The 21,220-nt window shown below is 46.3% G+C and overlaps 1 long non-coding RNA gene across 1 annotated transcript; it reads right to left on the reverse strand.

The window, feature by feature from the left end:
• Nucleotides 1-7,273: 7,273 nt before the first annotated feature.
• On the reverse strand, nucleotides 7,274-20,098 carry LOC121133251. Its single transcript, XR_005870060.1, has 3 exons — nucleotides 20,044-20,098; nucleotides 11,661-11,761; nucleotides 7,274-7,725 (listed from the first exon to the last, which is right to left on the reverse strand). It is a non-coding gene; the product is annotated as an uncharacterized LOC121133251 (long non-coding RNA).
• Between the last annotated feature and the right edge of the window lie 1,122 nt (nucleotides 20,099-21,220).

Below are 21,220 nucleotides of genomic sequence, written 5' to 3' on the forward strand. Positions count from 1 at the left end.
GTGAGGGGGGTGGGAGGAGGGCTAGGAGGGAGAACTGTGGTTGGATAATAAAGTGAAATTTTAAAAGAATAAATTATAAAAAATTAAAACCCACCCTTTTCACTTAATAGACAAGTCACTATCCCTGTATTAATCTTAACCTTAATGAATGCTGCAAACGTGGCATAAAACTTCAGAAGAACTTTTGAGCATTTAAATAGATTGCCATAAATTATCACCCATAGGAGACGACCCTACTTCATAGAGGAATCACCGGGAGGGAAAGAGGGCTCTGGGCATCACGCAGAACTTCATGTAGCCACGTTTGAACCAATTTGACTCTGTATCTAGCAACTCAGTCTAAGCAGTTTTATATTTTCCCACTTTTCCTTGTTCCCATTCACTTTTCAGTGGCCTTCAGTCTAGTTTCTGCTGCTCACGATGCACGAGCCTGTTTAAACTGCATCCCCTCAGCACTGGCTACACATCTCGTAAGAGCACTCCCTGCTCCTGCAGAAGACCAGAGTTTCAATTTCCAGCACTCAGAACTGCCTGTAACTCCAGCTGCGACACCCTCTTCTGGCTCCTTAGGGCACTGCATGCATGTACACACATGCACACACACACACACACACACACACACACACACCACACCTAAATAAAAAATAACTGGGCAGATTATTGCCGCATCTTAGAATATCTTCATGACAGACATATTTGCCAAGGCTTGCCCTTGAGGCTGACATTGCTTTCTCTTTACATGACTATATCCAAAGCATTTCCAAGCCTGGATGACCCTGCATTCTAAAGACCTCTCTCTCTCTCTCTGTGTGTGTGTGTGTGTGTGTGTGTGTGTGTGTGTGTATGCATATATATATATGGGGGGATTCTGCTCTACTTGGGCTACTCATCAGTTTCCTCTAGCTCCAGTGCAAACTCCATCCAGCTGCCTTCCTCCATCTCTGTCTCATCCCCTCTCCCCTTTCTTCTACATTCTACTGCTGGTCCCTGCGTGTGAGGCAAACAAGTTCACAGCCCTCCGTGTTTGAAGATCTCCAATCCTGCCCTGTATTCCCAGCCTGACCCCAAGCTGCCTTTGTATTGTTTTCATAGCTTTGTCACAACCCCAGGGCCACTCCCCTGCCCCTGTACTATGGTCACTGAATCCAGCAGCATCCAAACAGGCCAAGCCTGTCTCTCACTACCACACCTTTGTCCTGCTGTTTGTGTATGAGCGGCATCTCCCACATTTATCCATAGAGATGTTCACCCCATCCTCCAAGACCCAGCTCACATCACCTGCCCCGTGAAAACGCCTTCCTGTCACCGGGGCAAAGCTAGCAACTCTCTTTCATACATCTTATGCATCCTCTGGCATTGGTGTCTGCTGTCGCCTTAAGGCTGCCTGCATGTGTGCAGCCTTCTTTCAGCCTGGGACCATTGAAGAGCTGTCACTGTGTCCTGTTTATGAATTTATATCTACCAGTGCGGTCTTAGCTAGCTATCAGAGACTTCTACGTGTCAGAATGAATGAGTCCTAACTAATGGTGAAGAATCAAGGCAAGCTCTACACATTCAGGACTTTTCACTTGAGGCTGGTGTTTCCATGGTGAAATTATTGTTCTCCCTCCAATTCTCTCACCAAAGAGACAACCAGATGGGCCAGATTCTCAACAGAAGAGTGAGAAGCAAGGGCAGTGTCCCTGTTTGGATTTCTGAGCCCCCTTTTCTTCAGGTGAAAAAAAATAGATAGCTACAAGTTTCCCAGGGTAATAAAGAAGTAAATTAGCATTTGAATTGAAAGCAACAGAAGAGGGGTCTGACAGCTCACTGGAAAGACAGGAGCGCACTGTTAAATGGGTGAGTCTTCTCCCACTGCATGGGGAGCAGTTGATGAATCCAGGAGCCAACTTCTTAATTTTGAAAGAATGAACCTTGATAAATTATCAATTAGATAGCCATCTGCCTTCTTTGTCCCGTGTTAGAATGGCTTTTCAGGGGTTTGAAAGTCAATCACTAGCACTTGAGCCAACTTCAGGTGGCAGCTCTCCCTCCAGTCCTGGGGCTTTCATCCCCTCCCCTTAGAGCTAAAGGAAGGGCTTCTACCCAGCCTGTGGCACCCTCCCCAAACCCCGCCCCTTTCCTAACCCTCGCTAGTCCCATCGAGCACACTCCCCAAGAGGGAGCATCATACATTCAGTTCCTGGGGAGCCAGGAAGCACCTGGGGGACTGCTCCCGGGTTGCAAACACTCTCTCTTCCTTCACTCCTGTCCTTTCTAGGGTGAAGTGGCTTGCCCGTGTCATGTAAACACACACTGACATGTGTAAACTTCAAAATATCTCTGGGCTACACCTCTGACCTGAGTTTAAGCCATTGTAGTGTTGTTTAGAGATCCCAGTTACTCTTTCCCAAAGGCTGGAGACTTTGCTAGTGGGTTTAGAGTTTGTCACATAATTCAGTGTATAAAAGACTCCGGAGCTGAGTAGACCAGATCTGGGATTTTCATGACAGCGGCTAGGGATGTTTAACTCTTTCTGTAAACACACTTATACAACTTTCTGGACTTTTAAGACTTAGTTTTAGTATTTAGTCCTGTGCATGTGTCATGAGGGAGTATGGCTGCGAGTGTCCACCACGGCCAGAAGAGGGCTTTGATCCCCTGGATCTGGAGTCACAGGTGGTTGTGAGGTGCCCAGTGGTGCTGGGAACAGCCTCCTGTCCTCCGCAAAGCGGCCTGAGTTCTTAACGGCTGAGCCACCTCTCCAGTGCCGGTGATGCCGTTTTTAGTGGCACTTATACTAGGAGCCAGCACAGTAGTTGCTGCTACTGGCCGCACACCAAGGACCTCAAGGTGACTGTTCTGCCGTGGGTCAGACGTAGGCCAGCACGACTCCTCCACAGGGTCGGCTGCCTCAGACGCCCGAGGCAGCTGCCTTGCCACTGGACTCTACGAGGTGTTTGCACTGAGCTGAGAACATCCATCCATTCTGTGGATTTCACACTAACAGCCTTCTCCCTGCTGCTGCTGTTTAGGGATTCACTAAAAGTTGCTTTCAGATGTTCGTCTGAAGTGTTTAGCCTGGACAAAGCATGGCACCTCTTTCTGAGTGGAGATGGGGGAGGAGACTAAGAGGAGGGGGTAGGTGAGTAGGAGGAGGGAGGAGAGGAGGGAGGGGGCAGTACCCTCAGTGTGTAAACTAAATGGAAAGAGTTACTTAAGTAAAAATTGTAAGAATGCTGTGCCTGAGGAGGGGCCCGAGGAACAGCTCTGTGGTTAAGAGCACACAGTGCTTTGCACAGGACTCAAGCTCAGCTCCCAGCACCCTCATGGGCAGCTCACAACCACCTGTGACACCAGCTCCAGGGGATCTGCTGCCCCCTGCAGGACTTCTCAGGTATCTGTACTCACCTGCGCATACCCACATGCTCTTGTTCAGACACACACATATGTTAGATCCATAAATAATCACACTTGAACTTTTAAAACACAATCATGCCGGGCGGGCATTGGTGGCGCACGCCTTTAATCCCAGCACTCGGGAGGCAGAGGCAGGCAGATCTCTGTGGGTTCAAGGCCACTCTAGTCCCCAGAGAGAGTTCCAGGGCAGCCTCCAAACCAATACAGAGAAACCCTGTCTCAAAAAAACAAACCAAGCAAACAAACAAATAAAACATTATTTAATTATTAATGTTAGTCTTTACAAAAAAATCTAGATTACTTATTCTAGAAGCTGTGGTGGTGGGTGCTTGTAATCAGCTCTGGGGAGGTAGAGATGGGTAGATCTCTGCTACCAGCCTAGCCTCACCTACCTGGCGAGTTCCAGGCCATTGAGAGACCTTGTTCTGAAGGTTAACACCCACAGCTGACCTCTGGCCTTCTCATGCTTACACATAAATTTACTTGCAAACACATGAACACACACACACACACACACACACACACACACACACGACCTGCGCTATATATTGTAATAGATATCACACATCAGCAGCAATATATGAGTTCATTTCTGCATTGCACAGAAACCAATCTCAAGAGGTGCAGTGACTGAGGCATGGTATAAAACATGGATGCCTGTGGTGATATTTTGTTTATGATCTAATAAATAAAGCTTGCCTGAAGATCAGAGTGCAAAGCTAGTCACACTCATTAGCCATGGAGTCCAGGCAGCGGTGACACACATCTGTAATCCCAGCACTCCAGAGACAGAGGCAGATGGATCTCTGTTAGTTCAAGGCCACCCTTAATCCAGTCTAAAAGATCACACAAAGGTGATCCCAGCACTTGGAGTGATACACCTTTAATCCCAGGAGATGGTGACCGGAAGGGCTATGGCTGGGCAGAGAGGAATATAAGGTGGGGGGAGACAGGAGCTCATGGCAGTCTGAGGCATCTGTCTGAGGCATGCAGTCTGAGGGTTCAGTCTGAGATGCAATCTGAGGACAGCACCCTTTGGTCTGAGCATTGGTAGAGGTAAGAACTCTAGCACCTGCCTTGCTTCTCTGATCTTTCAGCTTTCACCCCAGGAGAGCTGACTCTGGGTTTTTATTAGGAATACCAATTAGAATTCATGCTACCGATGCCATTATTCTTTAACTTAGAAATATAGCTAACAGAAAGTATGCATATTTACCCACAGCAACAGAAAACAGATCCCTCAGTTAAGATAAATAAAAATGACTATAGTCTTTGCAAACCTGCTTTGAATAATTTATAAGTTGCGCCTTCTATTTTACAGTACAATCATTATTCTTACAACAAAAAAAGAATCTGATTTTATATACCATGGCCAACCTTCACATGGAGGAACAAGCTGAGACAGTGATCATGTGTTCCATGGAGCAGGCAGTGGCTGTGTGGCCATGTGTTCTGTGGAGCAGACAGTGTTGTGTGATCGTGTGTTCCACTGAGCAGACAGTGCTGTGTGATCGTATGTTCACATGTGTTCTGTGGAGCAGACAGTGCTGTGTGATCGTATGTTCACATGTGTTCTGTGGAGCAGACAGTGCTGTGTGATCGTATGTTCACATGTGTTCTGTGGAGTAGACAGTGTTGTGTGATTGTACGTTCATGTGTGTTCCGCTGAGCAGACAGTGCTGTGTCCCTCATGTTGTGGAACCACAAATTATTTTTGTTGCTACTCCATAACTGTAATTTTGCTACTGTTATACATCATAATGTATATATCTGTGTTTCCCCACTGTCTTAGGCTACCCATGTGAAAGGGTTGTATAACTCCCAAAGGGGTCGTGACTCACAGGTTTGGAAAAGCTGAAATAAATCATTTAAAAATAATATAATACCTTGAGCAAAAACAAAACGAAACCAAAACCTTGGATTTCTGGTGAAACAGACTCCTTTTGAAGGCTAAAGGGAAAAGAACTTTCCAGAGTGATTGTGAATGTTGCTTTCTGGTGACATTTGCATGTAGGGGACAATCCTCAAAGGGTGTCTCTGGAGGCCAGCTTAGTGTCACTGGCGTTGGTGCAGGCTCAGTGTACTGTGACCGTGGGCTCAGCTGTGGTAGTAACCCTTTCCTCCAGGTCACGGAAGGCTCCAGCCAGCATTCTACTTGAGGACATTGGGAGTTGCTTCTCCTTGAGAGCAAACCTTCTGGACGATATTTTATTTAAAGCTTAGCCAGAGCCCACACAAATCAGCTACACAAAGCACACTGTGGACTCTTTCTCCTGTCTGATTACAGAACCCTTCCAGTCCTCTCTCACCAGGCTGCTGTGGGTCACCAGGAGCAAGGCGTTGTGGCCTCATAGAGTCTCCTTCAATGTGTGAGCGCGCGGGTGTTCACACATCACTAGAGCATGCTGTCTTGGGGCTGGGGAGACAGTTGATAAAGAGATTACTGTGCAAGTATGAAGACCTGAATGCAGTTCCCAACATCTGTACCAAAGCAGGCACAGCAGGGAGTGCCTGGAATTCCAGCATTGAGGAGGTGGGTCCAGGTAGATCCCCAGGGCTAGCCGGCCAGTCAGTCTAGCCAACGCAGTGAGCTCTGTGTCCAGCAAGAGACCCTGACTCAGTGAAGACTACACCAGACATTGACCTCTGACCTTTGCACACACACACACACACACATTTGTGCAAGAACACGTATACACAAGAACGGGTACACACAGCCATGTTTACATTCACTGATACACTCATGAGCACACACACACACACACACACACACACACACACAGGGACATACATTGTCTCTCTTTTCACTTCAATGGCTGCCCTTTAACCTCCTCATTGGCTTCCCCAAAGCCTCGTGAGCCACTGGTCCCTGTCAGTCAGCGCGATTCTTCCCTCTGACCACAGAGTGGCATGGTACCTTTCTTCTCTGCTTTGCTGCTCAGACCCTCCTCAGCCTCCCCGACCTGCACTCTCACTTGGCAGGGAGGGTAGCGAATGGCCCCGAGGACCTGCCTACTTCTGTGTTACCTGGGACCCATTGCAAAGCATTGCACAGTACCTTAATGGCATCTAAAAAGACTTGCCACACCCCTTGGGGAACCAGAGTGAAAGTGACTTGAAGTGACCAATGCACACTTTAAAAAGAAACCCAAGGAACCAATGTCTCTTGAGACAAAAAAAGAAGCTCTTTTGGCCTGAACAATTTCCCTAAATCTCCTCCCAGCTGAGGGCCTATTTATAGTGGCATACCAACAGCATCATCCAGGCTTTCCTTAATCTATCAGGTCAGTGACTTTTCTGGGTTTTTTATTTTTTGAGACAGGATTTCTCTGTGCAGCTTTGGAGCCTGTCCTAAGGAACTCATTCTTGTAGACCAGACTGGTCTCAAACTCACAGAGATTCACCTGCCTCTGCTGGGATTAAAGGCATGCGCCACTACTGCCCAGCTGAGTGTTCTGTTTTTTTTTTTTAAAGATTTTATTTATTACTATGAGCCAGGCGTTGGTGGCGCACGCCTTTAATCCCAGCACTCAGGAGGCAGAGGCAGGCGGATCTCTGTGAGTTCGAGGCCATCCTGGTCTACAAGAGCTAGGTCCAGGACAGGCTCCAAAACAATACAGAGAAACCTTGTCTCGAAAAACCAAAAAAAAAAAAAATATTTTATTTATTACTATGTATACAGTGTTCTGTCTGCATGCCAGTCAGAGGAGGGCACCAGATTTCATTATAGATGGTTGTGAGCCACCATGTGGTTGCTGGGAATTGAACTCAGGACCTTCGGAAGAGCAGTCAGTACTCTTAACCTCTGAGCCATCTCTCCAGTCCCAGAGTTTTCTGGGTTTTAAAAACAATATATTTATTAATTTTTCACTGGGTGTGTATGCGTATGCACCTGAGTGTAGGTGCTTACAGAGGCCAGAAGAGGGCGGCAGATCCTCCTGGAGCTAGAATTACTGGCAGTTGAGAGCCACCTGACTTAGGTCTGGAAACTGAACCTGGGTCTTCTATGAAAACAGCAAGAGATTTCAACTACTGGGCCCTCTCTCTAGTTCCGGGTCAGTGAATTTTCTAGTTCTTCCTTAACCTCAGAGTCTATATGCTGAAGGCTATGGGAGACCCAGGACAGCATACAAAGTTCCTGAAGTCAGCCTTTGAACACTTTCAGGACGTCTTTGAAGTTCAGCGCGTCACCCACATCCGCAGACACTCACTGGGCTGCAGCTCGGCTTCCAGTTACGTGGCAGAAGAAAAGGGCTCCTCCAGGCTGCATTAAACAATTCTACTGATTACTTCTGAGATTCTGAAGCCAACTTCAAAGACCCCGAACTTGAAGAAAGAAGAAATGGAAAACTGTGGATGTCGTCTCCTATTACCACACGGACCCTGAAATGCCTAGCAGTGGGATCATGTATGGGGTTCCTCAAAGCGTGGTGGCCAGGGAGCCCTAAACTGTTCAAAGCCCCGCCCGCTGATCTACTTCTATCAGCCACGCCCCACCCACTAAAGGCTCCACAACCTTCCAAAACAGCGCCACCATCTGGGGGACAACATTCAAAACATGAACTGTGAGGGACACTGAGGGGGGTATCATATGGCACACGTGTGCATGCATGTGCGTGTGCGTGTGTGTGTGTGTGTGTGTGTGTGTGTAAGATGCACATACCCACACATTCATACTCCAATGCCAGAGAAGGTAATCCACCTCATTTCTCTGAGACAAGCCAGCAAGCCCCATGCGTCCTCCTGTCTACCCCTGACATCACGAGGGTTACAGGTGCACCTGCAGCCATGGCTGCTGGAGATTTGAACTCAGATCCTCATGCTTGCTCAGCAAGCTCTGTTTCCCACTGGGCCATCTACCCAGCACAGTGGGGGGCGTTTTTTGATTTACACTGTAGTGAAACTCCAGGGAAGTCTGCTGTCAGCAAACCATTCCCAGGTAGTTGAACTGCAGGAAGCCCCCTCCACGGGCTATCAGACGCAGATTCCCTCCAGTGTGGCTATCAGCACGCTCAGCCCCTATGCTCACTCTGATAGGTGGAAAACCCCACTCCTGTCCCTTCTATGACCTCTGGACAGTTCACTCAGCTGTACTGGAAATCTCCACTTAAGTATTCAACAGCCTGCTGAGAATTAATGTAGTGGAGGCTAAACTCCAACTCTTCTCTTCCAAATATTATCTTATAGCACTGTTCTCCTGCATGCCGGCCTGGCCAGGGACATTGCCATCATTCCTGACATGTCCTTCAAGCTTACACTCCATATTCAGTGGGTTGGTTGCCTTCTTAGGACCTTTCAATTTTCTAGCAGGTTTTGGGTTTAATTTTTATTTCATAAAATTTGCCAACTTTAAATAAAATCTCCAGTCTTTTGGTAATCAAATCTAGTCATATACCCACTAGTCAGTTGTGGGTATTTTTGTTGTATCAGTTAATTAATTAGCTAATTAACGTGTGTGTGTCGCACGCACGCGCACACACGTGTGAGAGGGAGTGCCCATATACCATGGAGCGTGTGCAGAGGTCTGAGGACAACCGAAAGAGTCTGCTCTCTTTCTCCCTGTGGGTCCTGGGGATCAAGCTCTGGCTTGACAGGCACGTGCCTTTGCCCACTCAGCCATCTCAGGCCTTGGTTTGATTTTAGATCATTACATCTGCTAGCTGTGCAAGCTGCTTATTGCACCCCTGCCTGGCCTGGCCGACTTCTCGTGTGCAATATGGGAAGCACCTGCCCCTCAGGTTGCTTTGAATATGCAAAGAGTTTATTAGCTATAAGGTGTATGTGAATCTCTCATGGCATATAAATTTTATGACTGCCATCATCATTACCACTCACCGCACAACAAAGACTTCAACACCTGTCAGATATTATGTGAGGGTGCAGGATAGAATGTATGTGCCCAAAGCAGCTAAGGGTAAAATCTACTCATCATCTGCCCATTGCCGGGTGAGTTTCTCCTTCCTGGTTCACATTCCCGTATCCAGTTACTTGGGAATGCATAGGGTTAGCTACCTGCAGGTTTTAAGAGTGGGGCCTGGGACTGATGCCGAGCACACAGTCTTGTCTTTGCCTGAAGAGTGGCCCTACATGTGGGGGTAAGGTTTCCCCATCAGCAGAGCGAGAATTCACGTCCCAGGTTAACCCTCCTATAGCAGAGGACGTGTAGACCATGGGCCAGTTATTTAAACTCTCTCAACTTTGGTTTCCTGAATTTCTGAATGTGTAAGGCAGCTATGGGCTGTGGTCAGGCTCAGTTGAGAGGTTTGGTTTATTTCATAGCTCATGGTGAAGTAAGAATGTGGACGTGGACATGTCTCCTGATTGCCATTGCTTGGCGTTAGCTACTTTTCTGTTGCTGTGATAAAAGCCACAACTGAATGCTACTCAGGGAAGAAAGAGTTTATCTGGGCTTGTGGTTGCAGAAGGACAGTCAAAGGCAGGGATGGCATGGAGAGGGTTAGGGTTAGGAAGGAGGGAGGGAGGGAGGGTGGGAGAGAGAGAGAGGGAGAGAAAGAGAGAGAAGGAGGAAGGGAGGGAGAGAGGGAGAGAGAGAGAGGGAGGGAGGGAGGGAGAGAGAGAGAGAGGGAGAGGAAGAGAGAGAGAGAGACAGACAGACAGAGAGGAGAGTGCAGAAAGTGTGGCCAGATTATAAACCCTCAGAGCCTATGTATCTCCTCCAGCAAGTCTCCGCCTCCTAAAGGATCCCTATTCTCCCCCACAGAGCCACCCTCTGAGGTCCAAGTGTTCAGATACACAAGCCTATGGGGGACATTCCTCATTCAAACCACTACACTCGCCAACCCACCCACAGATTCTGAATAAGCCCCACCGATTCCCTACAAGGGCAGGCTCTGCAGGACCACCAGCACTGCAACTCAGACGTGCCATCTTGACTTTGGGAGTCTCCGGGGGACTACGAGTTTGTGATATCCAAGGGCTTTCCATACCTTAATCTCCTATTGCCTGGTTGTGTCCCACAGTTTGGGGATGGCGGCCCAATCCTGCAGCTATGCCAGGACATGCAGAGAAACAGATGGCAGGGGCTGGAGAAATGGCCTAGCTATGAGGAACACTGGCTCATCTTTCATAAGATCCTGGTTCAATTCCCAGCACCCACATGGTGTCGTATACCTGTTTATAACTCCAGTTCTAGGGGATATAATGCACTCTTTTGGCTACCTTGGCACTGTGTTCGCACGGTGCACCTAAATACGTGCAGGCAATATATCCATACGCATGTACTAAAGTAAAGACAAAATGAATTTTTAGAAGAAAAGGGCTTCAGCTCAGCAAACCTCTTTTGCCCTGGACTTTGTCTCATTCATCAAGATGACATGGAATTCCTGTTCTCTGCCTTGATGCTGTGACCATGTGGCCCGATAAACACAGCATCAAAGTGTTTGCAGAGTGAACTTTGCTACAAGGCAGTAAGTCACATCACCAAAGCAGCTGTCATCAGCCTAATACTTTTGGACTTGGATGTGTCCAACTTTCAAAAGAATGTATAAACTAATTGTTATTAATTTTATTCTTTTAAAAATTAGAACATGTTTTAAAATAGTTGCCAAAATTGCACCTAATTTAGACTTGTCCTCCTCATCCTGGTTTTCAAGGAGTTTGCTGTGGGCTGAGCTTGTATGATAGAGATTGCACATCACAATGGACTCCTCACAGATTCCTAGGCTTCAGAAAATAGCTGTCTCCAAAAATGGAGAAGGAAGTCCTTGAACACTTCATGGAGGCCAATGGCAGGATTATGGAAAGATATCAACAGGCAGTTCATAACCTTTTTGAAATTTTTCAAGTGTGAGGGTGAACTCCTCCATGCTAATAAAACACAGAAATAGAGACATAACAAAACTCTTTTTTGGCAACAAGAATGATAACACTGGGATATTCTAAAACTTTGCTAGATAAGCAACCCACGATCAAAGGTGAAATAAATCAGAGAAATCGGGGAGCTGATTTATTTAAACATGAGCCTCTACCTCAGGGAAAAATGATGCCTCCAGGAAAAGATGAAGTTCTGAATATGGTTGCCAAGATATCTCTCGAAGAAAGATAGCATCCGCCAGATAAAACCAGGTCCAGGAATGGTCACAGGAGAAGGTTAGTTCCCTGGATGCTTTGTCATAAGTGATCCTTCACGTGTGCATAAGGAAGAGGTCCTTCCTGAGACGATTGGAAGAGCCAACTTCCCTCGGACAAACCATGACAAGTAGCGATCGTCCGAACAGAGACTTTGAGAAGCAATGGCTTACATGGCTATCAGCGCAGTTGAGACAGATGTAGACTGTGTGAGCTGATCGGCCAGGCAGTCTTGAACAAATGCAGAGGCTTAAAGCGTGGCCTCAAATACAGCCTGGGAAAGAGAAGTTATTTATTTATGGATTTAATGAACAATAGGCTTGGCTTGAGTTTCAGTCATCTAGCACTGCATAACAAATTTCCCCCAAACTTAGTGGTTTACTCTCCCCATTCAAGGCTCATGGACACTGCCACAGAGAGGAAGGAAAGGGTGGATGAGCTGGTGGGGGAGGGACTGCGAGATGCGTCTGTTGGACATGATGTGGCTGTTGCCCTCATGAGCTCACAGCAGCTGTGGCTGCCTGAACAAGATGTGGCCACAGACTCAAAGGGGAGAGAAAGCCCAGGACAGCGTTTCCAGGTCACGGGGAAGAGGACTGGGGCAGCCTCTTTGCATACTCTGCCAGTCTCAGAAAGGGATCTGAACAGCACACCAAGCAGGGGGAGAGGGCTTGTACTGACTGTCGGTGTATCAGGCGCTGGCGTCACCTGGGCAACAAACTTCCGGGAGGGTCTGGAAGGGAGTTTCTAGATTGAGTTCACTGAAATAGGAAAACCAATCCTAAATACAGTGGCACCATTCCCTAGGGTGAGACCCTAGGCTGAAACAAGAGGAGAAAGAGACAGCATTCATCTCTTTGCCATATGACTGTGGTGGTAGTATGACCAGATGTTTCACTACCCAACTATTGATGCAGTGTGAGCAGATGTTCACTACCCGACCTTGGATGCAGTGTGAGCAGATGTTTCACTACCCGACCTTGGATGCAGTGTGAGCAGATGTTTCACTACCCGACCTTGGATGCAGTGTGAGCAGATGTTTCACTACCTGGCTACGGATGCAGTGTGAGAAGATGTCTCACTACCCGACCTTGGATGCAGGGTGAGCAGATATTTCACTACCCGACCTTGGATGCAGTGTGAGCAGATGTCTCACTACCCGACCTTGGATGCAGTGTGAGCAGATATTTCACTACCTATGGATGCAGTGTGAGCAGATGTCTCACTACCTGAATATGGATGCCGTGTGACCAGTGGTTCAGGCTCCTTTCACCATGACTTCTCTGCCAGGATGGACTGTACTCTCAAACTGTAAGCCATAAGAAACCCTTCCTTCTTTAAGTTGCTATTTAAGGTCAGTAATTTTGTCACAGTTCTCCAGGAGAGTCATTCCCAAGGGTGAAGGTGACATGGAACGTCTTGTCTCTCTTTTCCTGATACCTTGGAGTTGCTTGTGGTGCTCCCGCCACAATTGAACGATCCACTGAGATCCAGAGAGACTTGGAAAGACTGGGAAAGATTGGCCAGATAGAAGACTCGGAAAGGAGAGACTGGAGAAAGAAAAGAATTAAAAACAGGTACCTAAACTTCTAACAGTAAAATTAATTGGATTAAATCTTCAGGCCTTCGACTGACACCAAGGTCAGGAAAGAAAGGGGAACCTGAGAGATCACCCTAGGTTGGAGGGTGGATTGGGTTAAATCTCCAGGCCTTCGCCTGACACCAAGGTCAGGAAAGTAAGGGGACCCTGAGAGATCACCCTCAGTTGGAGGATGGATTAAAAGTGGGTAAATTGAAAATTGATAACAGTTAATAAAGGAGGTACTGGTATTAAGTAAAAGAAAAGGAAAAGATAAAAGTATATAGAATGGAAAATACACACAGAGTCTGGATACTGTGTACAGTTGTGTTGTCTTTAAATTGTTTAATTGCTGAGAAAGAAACAAAAACTGCTAAAAGACAATTGATTATTAATGTTGCTAAATTAATTCAACTTACATGTTTTGAAAATGCTTTGACTTCTAAATTTAAATATAAGGACAGGTTACTTGGAAAAAGAATTTCTGCTTTTGTTTCCACAGAACATAAAAAGCTGTGGGTTCCTTCCAGACTAGTATGGTTTGATGAAGCAAGACCACCTGAAGCAGTGGCCCAGGTGATCCAACACCTAAAACAGCTGAGATGATACAGCCTTACAGACCACAAAAACAAGAACTTCAGCAGGTTTCTGGGTTTTGTTTTGTTTTTGTTTTTTTGTCCTGATCCCCATGGTATTTCAGCGCCCCTTAACAGCAGGAAGTAGTTTGGAAAGAACGACGCCCACATTCCCAAATATTGTTTATAAATGTTTGTTTGTATCAAGATTGACATTAACGGCCTAGTCACCTGAGATAGGTGCTAATTTATATATAAAGAAGGGGGGAGATGTTGGGCCCCAGCCCCATGGGGTCTCTGTGAGTTGCTGGTCAGCCTACAAGTGCAACTTGTTTTCCAGTCCAAGTGCTTTCTGTTTTCTAGTCCTGGCTTACTGCCCTGGCCTTGACCCTCTGACATCAACATCCAGCAGGAGGAAAACAACGATCTCTTCTACCTGGGGTTTTTTCCACTGTGCTGTAAACTTGTATAAAAAGCTCCTCCCTCCTACAAGGGAGAGACCTCTTAGCACTTGCAATGAAGACACACACACACACATTCTCCTGGCAATAAAGGCAACACATGCATTCTATTAGTACAAACAGCTGGACGTCTTGTCTCTCTTTTCCTGATACCTTGGAGTTGCTTGTGGCGCTGACGTGACAATGGAATACTGTGAAAGCACAGTCAAGTGGGCAACAAATTTCAGTTTGCATTTCAGAAATACAACAACAGGAAATTTATCCTGAAGAGTTCCAGGAAAACTCCCAGGGACTACGAGAAAGGGAGTAGGAAAATTATGTTACTATAAATCAGACTTCCCTGCCCTGAACACCATAACTTTCTGGAAGGTAAAGATATAGGCCAAAACACACCTTTCTGTACATTTGTGTCTCTGATGATTTCAGAAGCCCGGAGTCCCATAAAACAACAGGAAGATGAGTAACCCAATCACAATCGGTCCCAGTTGATTTCCTGGTTCTACCCTTGTTGTAAACGACCTCATCACTGGAGCCTCTGGCTCCTACCAAAGGATATAGAAGTTCTTACCTAAGATATCTTGCAAATGTGATCACCCCAAGGACTTTTTGATGTGTTGGAAGTGCTGCTAGCATAATAAAACAAGATCAGGAATGATGCCTATCCAAGCACATCGCACACTTAGAGAGAGTTGTCCTAAAAGATGGCAGTGGCAGCCAGGCATTGGTGGTGTACATCTTTAATCCCAGCACTCAGGAGGCAGAGGCAGGGGATTCTCTGTGAGTTCGAGACCAGCCTGGTCTACAAGAACTAGTTCTAGGACAGCCTCCAAAGCCATAGAGAAACCCTGTTTCTAAAAACAAACAAACAAACAACATATGGCAGTGACATTCCAGTAGAAACATTAAAACGATAGGGGTGATACAGAGTGCTGGGTGGGGGGTATGAAAGTAGGAAGATTTGAGAAGTCCCATATTCCATCACAGGTAGGAACCGAGGCAGATATAAGATTAAGTTGTGTTATATATGATGCCTACAGAAAACGCATCATATACCTAAGATACACACAGTATCTTAGAAACTAGGCATTTTTCCCAATAAACATAATAGTCCTTTTGAAATATAAAATGGGAAATGAAGAAATGTAATTATGGATAGAAATACTCAGTTTTAAAACTGAGTGTGAGGTAAGTGTGTAGACCATGGGAGGGAAACTGTATCCAGGCCTCTGGAAACTTCTTCCTAAGGAAATTGGCTTATGTGTATGGATGGAAATCGTGATGTCCTGATCCTGCTGTTGTTTCTTCAGTCATGTGCTCCATTTTGATGTGAAGGTCTCTTCCTGGTCATCAGGCATGGAGTTCTATCTTATTCTTCCCCATTTGGAATCAGTTTCCACCACAAGCAAATCAGCTCCTGGCACATCATTTGTCCGTCCCAGCTTGAGGTGATAGTTGAATCCACTTCACCCTAACCTTCCACGGGCAGAACGAGCCAACCCACCAGAGCCTTTCTCCGGCAGCGCCACAGTTAAGAAGTGAACTTGAGTTTTAGATGCCTGGCCGGTTGATCATAAACCTAGCTCTCTTGGTGTCGGTCTCCTTTTGCTGCCCGTTTTTCTCATCCGACACTTCACAGGAAGCAATCCATGCGAAGGTGGTCCCTGCCCATCCCGAGACCTGTCAGTGTCTGCAGAGTGTGCTGTGTGGTCAGCAGATGAGAATCATTTCATAGAAGCCACCAAATGCAAAGGTTGCCTCAACAACTCCCATAAAAGCTCAGATTAGTTTGGTGTGTGTGTGTGAGCAGTTGTGTGTGCATGGTCACGTGTGTGTATGCACGTGTGGGGGCCAGAAGACAACCTCCTGCATGTGTGACAAGCACTTCGCCAACCGAGCCATCTCTCCAGGCCCCGAGTTCAGATTTTTGGAAGCTTTGGAACTATTTCTGCAAATAATATAAAATTTCATATAAACAGAAGCAATAGAACAGGATGCCCCATGTTTGCCTTTACTTTGCTGCATTTTCAGAAAATGTGGACATGAGTGCAGCTACATGGCTGGGAAGAAAGCTGCCGCGGGAGGGAGAGGGTGCCGCTGAAGCAGGGTGAATGTTCCTTACCACAGTGGATTGCCTGTGGCACATCTGGGATACACTTTAGTTCCTCTTCTACCAATCCTTTCTCCGGACTCCTTCCCGCCATGGTCGGCTGATATGTGCTTGGGGAATCAAGCCAGTGCTAACATGTTCTCTTTGATGGTTCACACAGCATCTCAGACCACGCAGAGCCCCAGGGTCATGATTATGAACAACAATGATTGTACTTGAGGGTTACAGATGTGCTGGGTACTAGAGGGTTGCGGTTAATAGAATGTTCAACAACAAAGACTTTATTGTACAGCTCAAGGGAGGAAAATCTCCCAATAGCAAAATTCATACCCTTGGAAAGTCGGCGTCTGGAGTTAAGCACACCAACTTAGGCTTTTCTTTATATATAAAAAAATTCTTTTTGTTCACCAAAATTAAATGGTCAGAGTTTTTTTAAAGTTCCCTGTGGGAAACATTTTGCATCAAAGGAGAAAGAGATCAAATGGAAACGCAACAAACCAGCGACTCCCATATGCAAACTCTTTTTCCACAGTGTGGTTAAGCTGTTAGTGAAATCTGATTAACTCGGGTCACCAGGGGACCATTTAGTGGCTTTGAAACAATTTCATTGTACTGATTTAGGTCTCTGGGATCTCCTGCTATATGTGGAACATCAGATCTGATGGTTTGGTAGCAAATTTAAACGCAGCTGAGGAACTTCCTCAGCCCTTGACTAAGTAAGTGCATTGGGGACACCAAACGGAGAGCTCCAGCTCCTTGGCCTAAAGTTTAGAAACCAGATTCTAAGTTATGCTGTGCTCAGGTGCTCATCAAAACCCCAGAGAATCCCATGCTGATAATGTTAGCTATCCCAAGGCATCTGAGGACCCTGCCCTGTACGTATTATATATTATAGGTTGGAATTGTATTTGAAAGGCTGGCAGGAGGACTTAATGGGTTAAGACACTTGCTGCTAAGCCTGACAGCCTGAGTTCAAATTTTAGGACTCACATGGTAGAAAGAGAGAAATGAGTCCTTCAGATTGTCCACTGACCCCATACATGTGACACAGCACGCACATGCCCCCCCCACACGCAAAGCACACATACCAAACAAATACATACATGTAGTTTAAAACACTTTCCAAAAGAAAATTTGCTTTAAATACATTTTAATTAACACATTAATTATGTTTTTGGTGCAACATATCATTTCAATACATGCATATACTATAAAATGATAAGGTCAGGGTAACTTTAATATATATGTGTGTATATATATATATATATATATATATATGTGTGTGTGTGTGTGTGTGTGTGTGTGTGTGTGTGTATGTGCGTGTGTGTCCATATCACCTGAGACATATTATTCCTTTGTGCTGAGAATATAAAACATCCTCTCTGCTCACTACTGAGGACCCAGACTCAGTGGAGAGGGCTGCATTCCTGACCCAGGCTCAGGAATGTAACCAACTCATCATAAGACAGATCGGCTTCTAATCATTTTGCAGAAGGTTCTAAATTGTATTTCTGGCCACTGGTTGCTGTGTACGTAGTCTGCTTCGCCTCCACATCTGCTCTTTGACCCCTTCTGTCCTTAGCCAACACGGCAAGTGTTAGTATGAACTGATGATTGCATGAATTCCACTGCTGTCACCACCAGCATTCCTGAGATCCTTCTAGAACTGGGCAGGACGACTTGAAGGACATGATCGTCTGCACCTGGAATGCTCCCAGAGTCTCAAGTGCTCAGAGATGAGCTAGCTGTGCAGGTGGCAGCGCCGGTGGATGACTGCAGGGTCTTCTACCAGTGCTTTCTTCCTCTTTGTTAGTGATCATAAGGGATGTCCATCCCTGCCAGCCTTTCCCCCAGCCAGCCCGGCCAGCCCTGCCAGTGCATAGAATGGTCCAGAGGAAATGGGGTAAGTGGATTCATGTTCCTATGGAAAAGTGTGAGTGCGATGCCCTTTCCAAGTGTGTGTGTGTGTGTGTGTGTGTGTGTGTGTGTGTGAGCTCACACACATGTATGCATGGTGTATGTATGTATATGTCCATAACATATGTGGAAAGCCGGGCGTTGGTGGCGCATATCTTTAATCCGAGCTCTTGGGAGGCAGAGGCAGGTGGATCTCTGTGAGTTCAAGGCCAGCCTGGTCTATAAAGCTACACATAGAAACCCGTTCTCAAAATAAAACAAAACCAAACAAAAAAATCCAAAATACCCCACATGTGGGGGCAGATAGACCTCAGGTATCATCCCTCAGGAGCTGATCACCTATTTTTCAGAGTCAGAAGGCCACACTGGGACTTGACTAATTAGGTCCTTATGCTTTCATGACAAGTGCTTTTCTGACTGAACTTAGGCCCTAGCCCCAAATGTCCTTTAAATTTTCTAAATACAACACCATAAAACAGTATATTGTCCTTGTCTTTGGTTCATAAAACTCTGCTCTGAAAGATAAAGCCCATGCCTGGCACGGTTATCAGGACTAAGAACTGTGGCTGGAGTGTAGGGAAACTGCCTCTATTACTCTCCTAAGGGAACATAGTATTAACCGCTTCTATGGATTTACCTTTGTACCCACAGATTAGAGCATTTCTCAGCCTTCGTCAGAGAAGCTTCTTTTTGTCATGGATAGCAATTAACACAAGTAGTCATGATGCAGAGAATAAGCGACTATGGGACATCATCTATACCACACCTGCTGCCTCCCAGGCTCAGGGACCACTACAGGGTGGGAAGAAAGACAGTAAGAGTCAGGCGCAGACGCTTGCTATAAGGAAACTGCTTTGCTGACGCAACAGGGCAGCTGAACACATGAACTCCCAGCCACTGGGAAAGCACGGACAAGGCCTGTCAAGTCATGCCAGACAAAATCCCGGCACGGTGCCCCCATCCATGTGGGCACCAAGTCCCAACCTAGTGAGGAGTTGTAGGTGACAGATACCTGTGGTGACAGACAGCTACCTTTCTTTAAGGGTGCAGTTCCTGGAAGGTCTGATGCACTTCAGGGGATGCCCACACACCTGAGGCGCATAGGCAACAATAACTGGATATGATGGTTTTTGTTTTGTTTTTAATGAGAACACAAAGTTTGGTAGATAGGGAATTGAGGAGAGACCTGGGAGGGGCTTGAGAGTGGGGGTGGACATGCTCAAAATACAATATGTGAAATTCTAAAACTAATGAAATATGTTAAAGCAACAGCACATTACAACAGCAAAGCCATTGTCTCATCTCCTGGGAAGCTCCCAGTATTATATATCTTTCAAGTCTGTTTCTGGCCCAAGAGAAGCAGTATGGGAAACATTGGAGACACATGCAAAGATGAAGGATGGCTTTGACTGCACTTTGAAGTGACCTCCCCCCCTCCATTCACTAGGGCTCATTTGGGTGCTGGGCATTTCCCTGGGATCTGGACTGTGTTTTCATTCCACAGAATCATCGACATTGGTGTCCTAAAGACACTGCAGCTTAACCCAGAGCACACAGGAGTCCCTTTTGGGGCCTCTGGAAAAGAGCTGTGGCTTTGTCCCTCTGGGCAGTCACAGCCAGTCCTAGACATAATGGGTTATATGTCACTGACTATAAACAAGCAGACAATGGAGTTTGTTTTCCGCCCTGAGAATTGGAGCTACACTCCCCGCCAGCGCTGAATGCATTTTCAGCTGTAATAGAAACCAGTGCTAAGCGCCCCGGGGTTTCTCATGCGCTCAGAAGAGCAGAAGGAAACGAAAAGGCCAACCCAAGCTTTAAAAAATGGAGCACCTACTATGTGTATATCGCCTGGCACACATTTTCTCTAGGTGGCAGAATGCTCTGCCTAGCTCACCACGATTCCCTTTAACTTACCTCAACTCTGCCAAACAATATCTGGCGAGAGGCCAGTTGAAGAGGGAAGGGTACCTGTTGGCTGATGGTGCCAGGCTCCAGTCGGTATGTGTCAAGCCCACACCTCCATTGTGATGGAAAAGGCATGGTGAGGGGGCAACCCCAGGCTGCGGCAGCGCAAACATCTGGCTGCTTGCTCACATCTCGGCAGACCAGGAGGACCGCTCCCTGACCGCTGAGCTGGGCCGTTAAGCCCTCAGCCCACTGCTCAGAGCTTCATGTGGCTAAACGGTACTTCCTAAGGATCCACAGCCTCTAGAAACAGCGCCACCAGCTGATGAAACAGTGTTCCAACACATGAGCCTGATTGGGACATTTCATAGTTGAACGGTAACACTTCCATTTCAAGACCAGTAAACCAAAGAAGGCGCATGAGCAGAGCCACCCCGGGAAGGAGGCCTGACGCTGGGACGTCCCATGCGCATCCCTCTGGCTCCAAAGCCTAAGAAGCATCAGTTACTGCACTGTGCATCCACACAGGCTAATTTTCTTCTTGGGTAGTCATTAGAGGGATGGGAGGTAGCCTTCACCCCACTCATCTTTTACTCTCCAGGGTAATTCCATCTGAACTGCCCCAAGATTAAGCCATTTCTGTGACTATGAGCATTTCTCATTACTGAGTTCCTTCTTGTGTCTGACTCCATTGTTTCTTGCTTTGATGTCCTCTCTCTTCCTAGGCACTTTGCAGTTTTACATAAAATGCATCACAGACCTTATAGGTTATGAGTTTTATACCTCATTATCCCTCCATGGAAACTGAGAGAGAGGAGTCCTCATTGGTCCTGACTAATGAGAAGCTAGGAATAGAACATCTCACCTGTTGGGTGTTAGTGTAGGTTTTTTATTTGTTTGTGCCTTTCTGACTTTTTTTGCAGACAGGGTCTCATGTCACATAGACCAGCCTTGACCTTGCTATATAGCGAAGGATAACTTTGAATTTATAACCCTCTTACCTCTGTCTTCAAGTTTTAGTTTTTTTTCTGGATTCTCTTAACTAAAATCCAACTTGAACTGAATCTTCAGTATTCAAAAATCCCCCCCAACATCCTACTCCATCCATGTCCAAATCCTCACAATTTTAAAATTAAAAACAGGTAAAGAAGCAGACATTGTAAAAGAGAGGATTTGAACTGAAAAT

Source organism: Mesocricetus auratus, unplaced genomic scaffold (assembly GCF_017639785.1).
Source record: "Mesocricetus auratus isolate SY011 unplaced genomic scaffold, BCM_Maur_2.0 Super-Scaffold_100021, whole genome shotgun sequence".
Taxonomy (NCBI): Eukaryota; Metazoa; Chordata; class Mammalia; order Rodentia; family Cricetidae; genus Mesocricetus; species Mesocricetus auratus.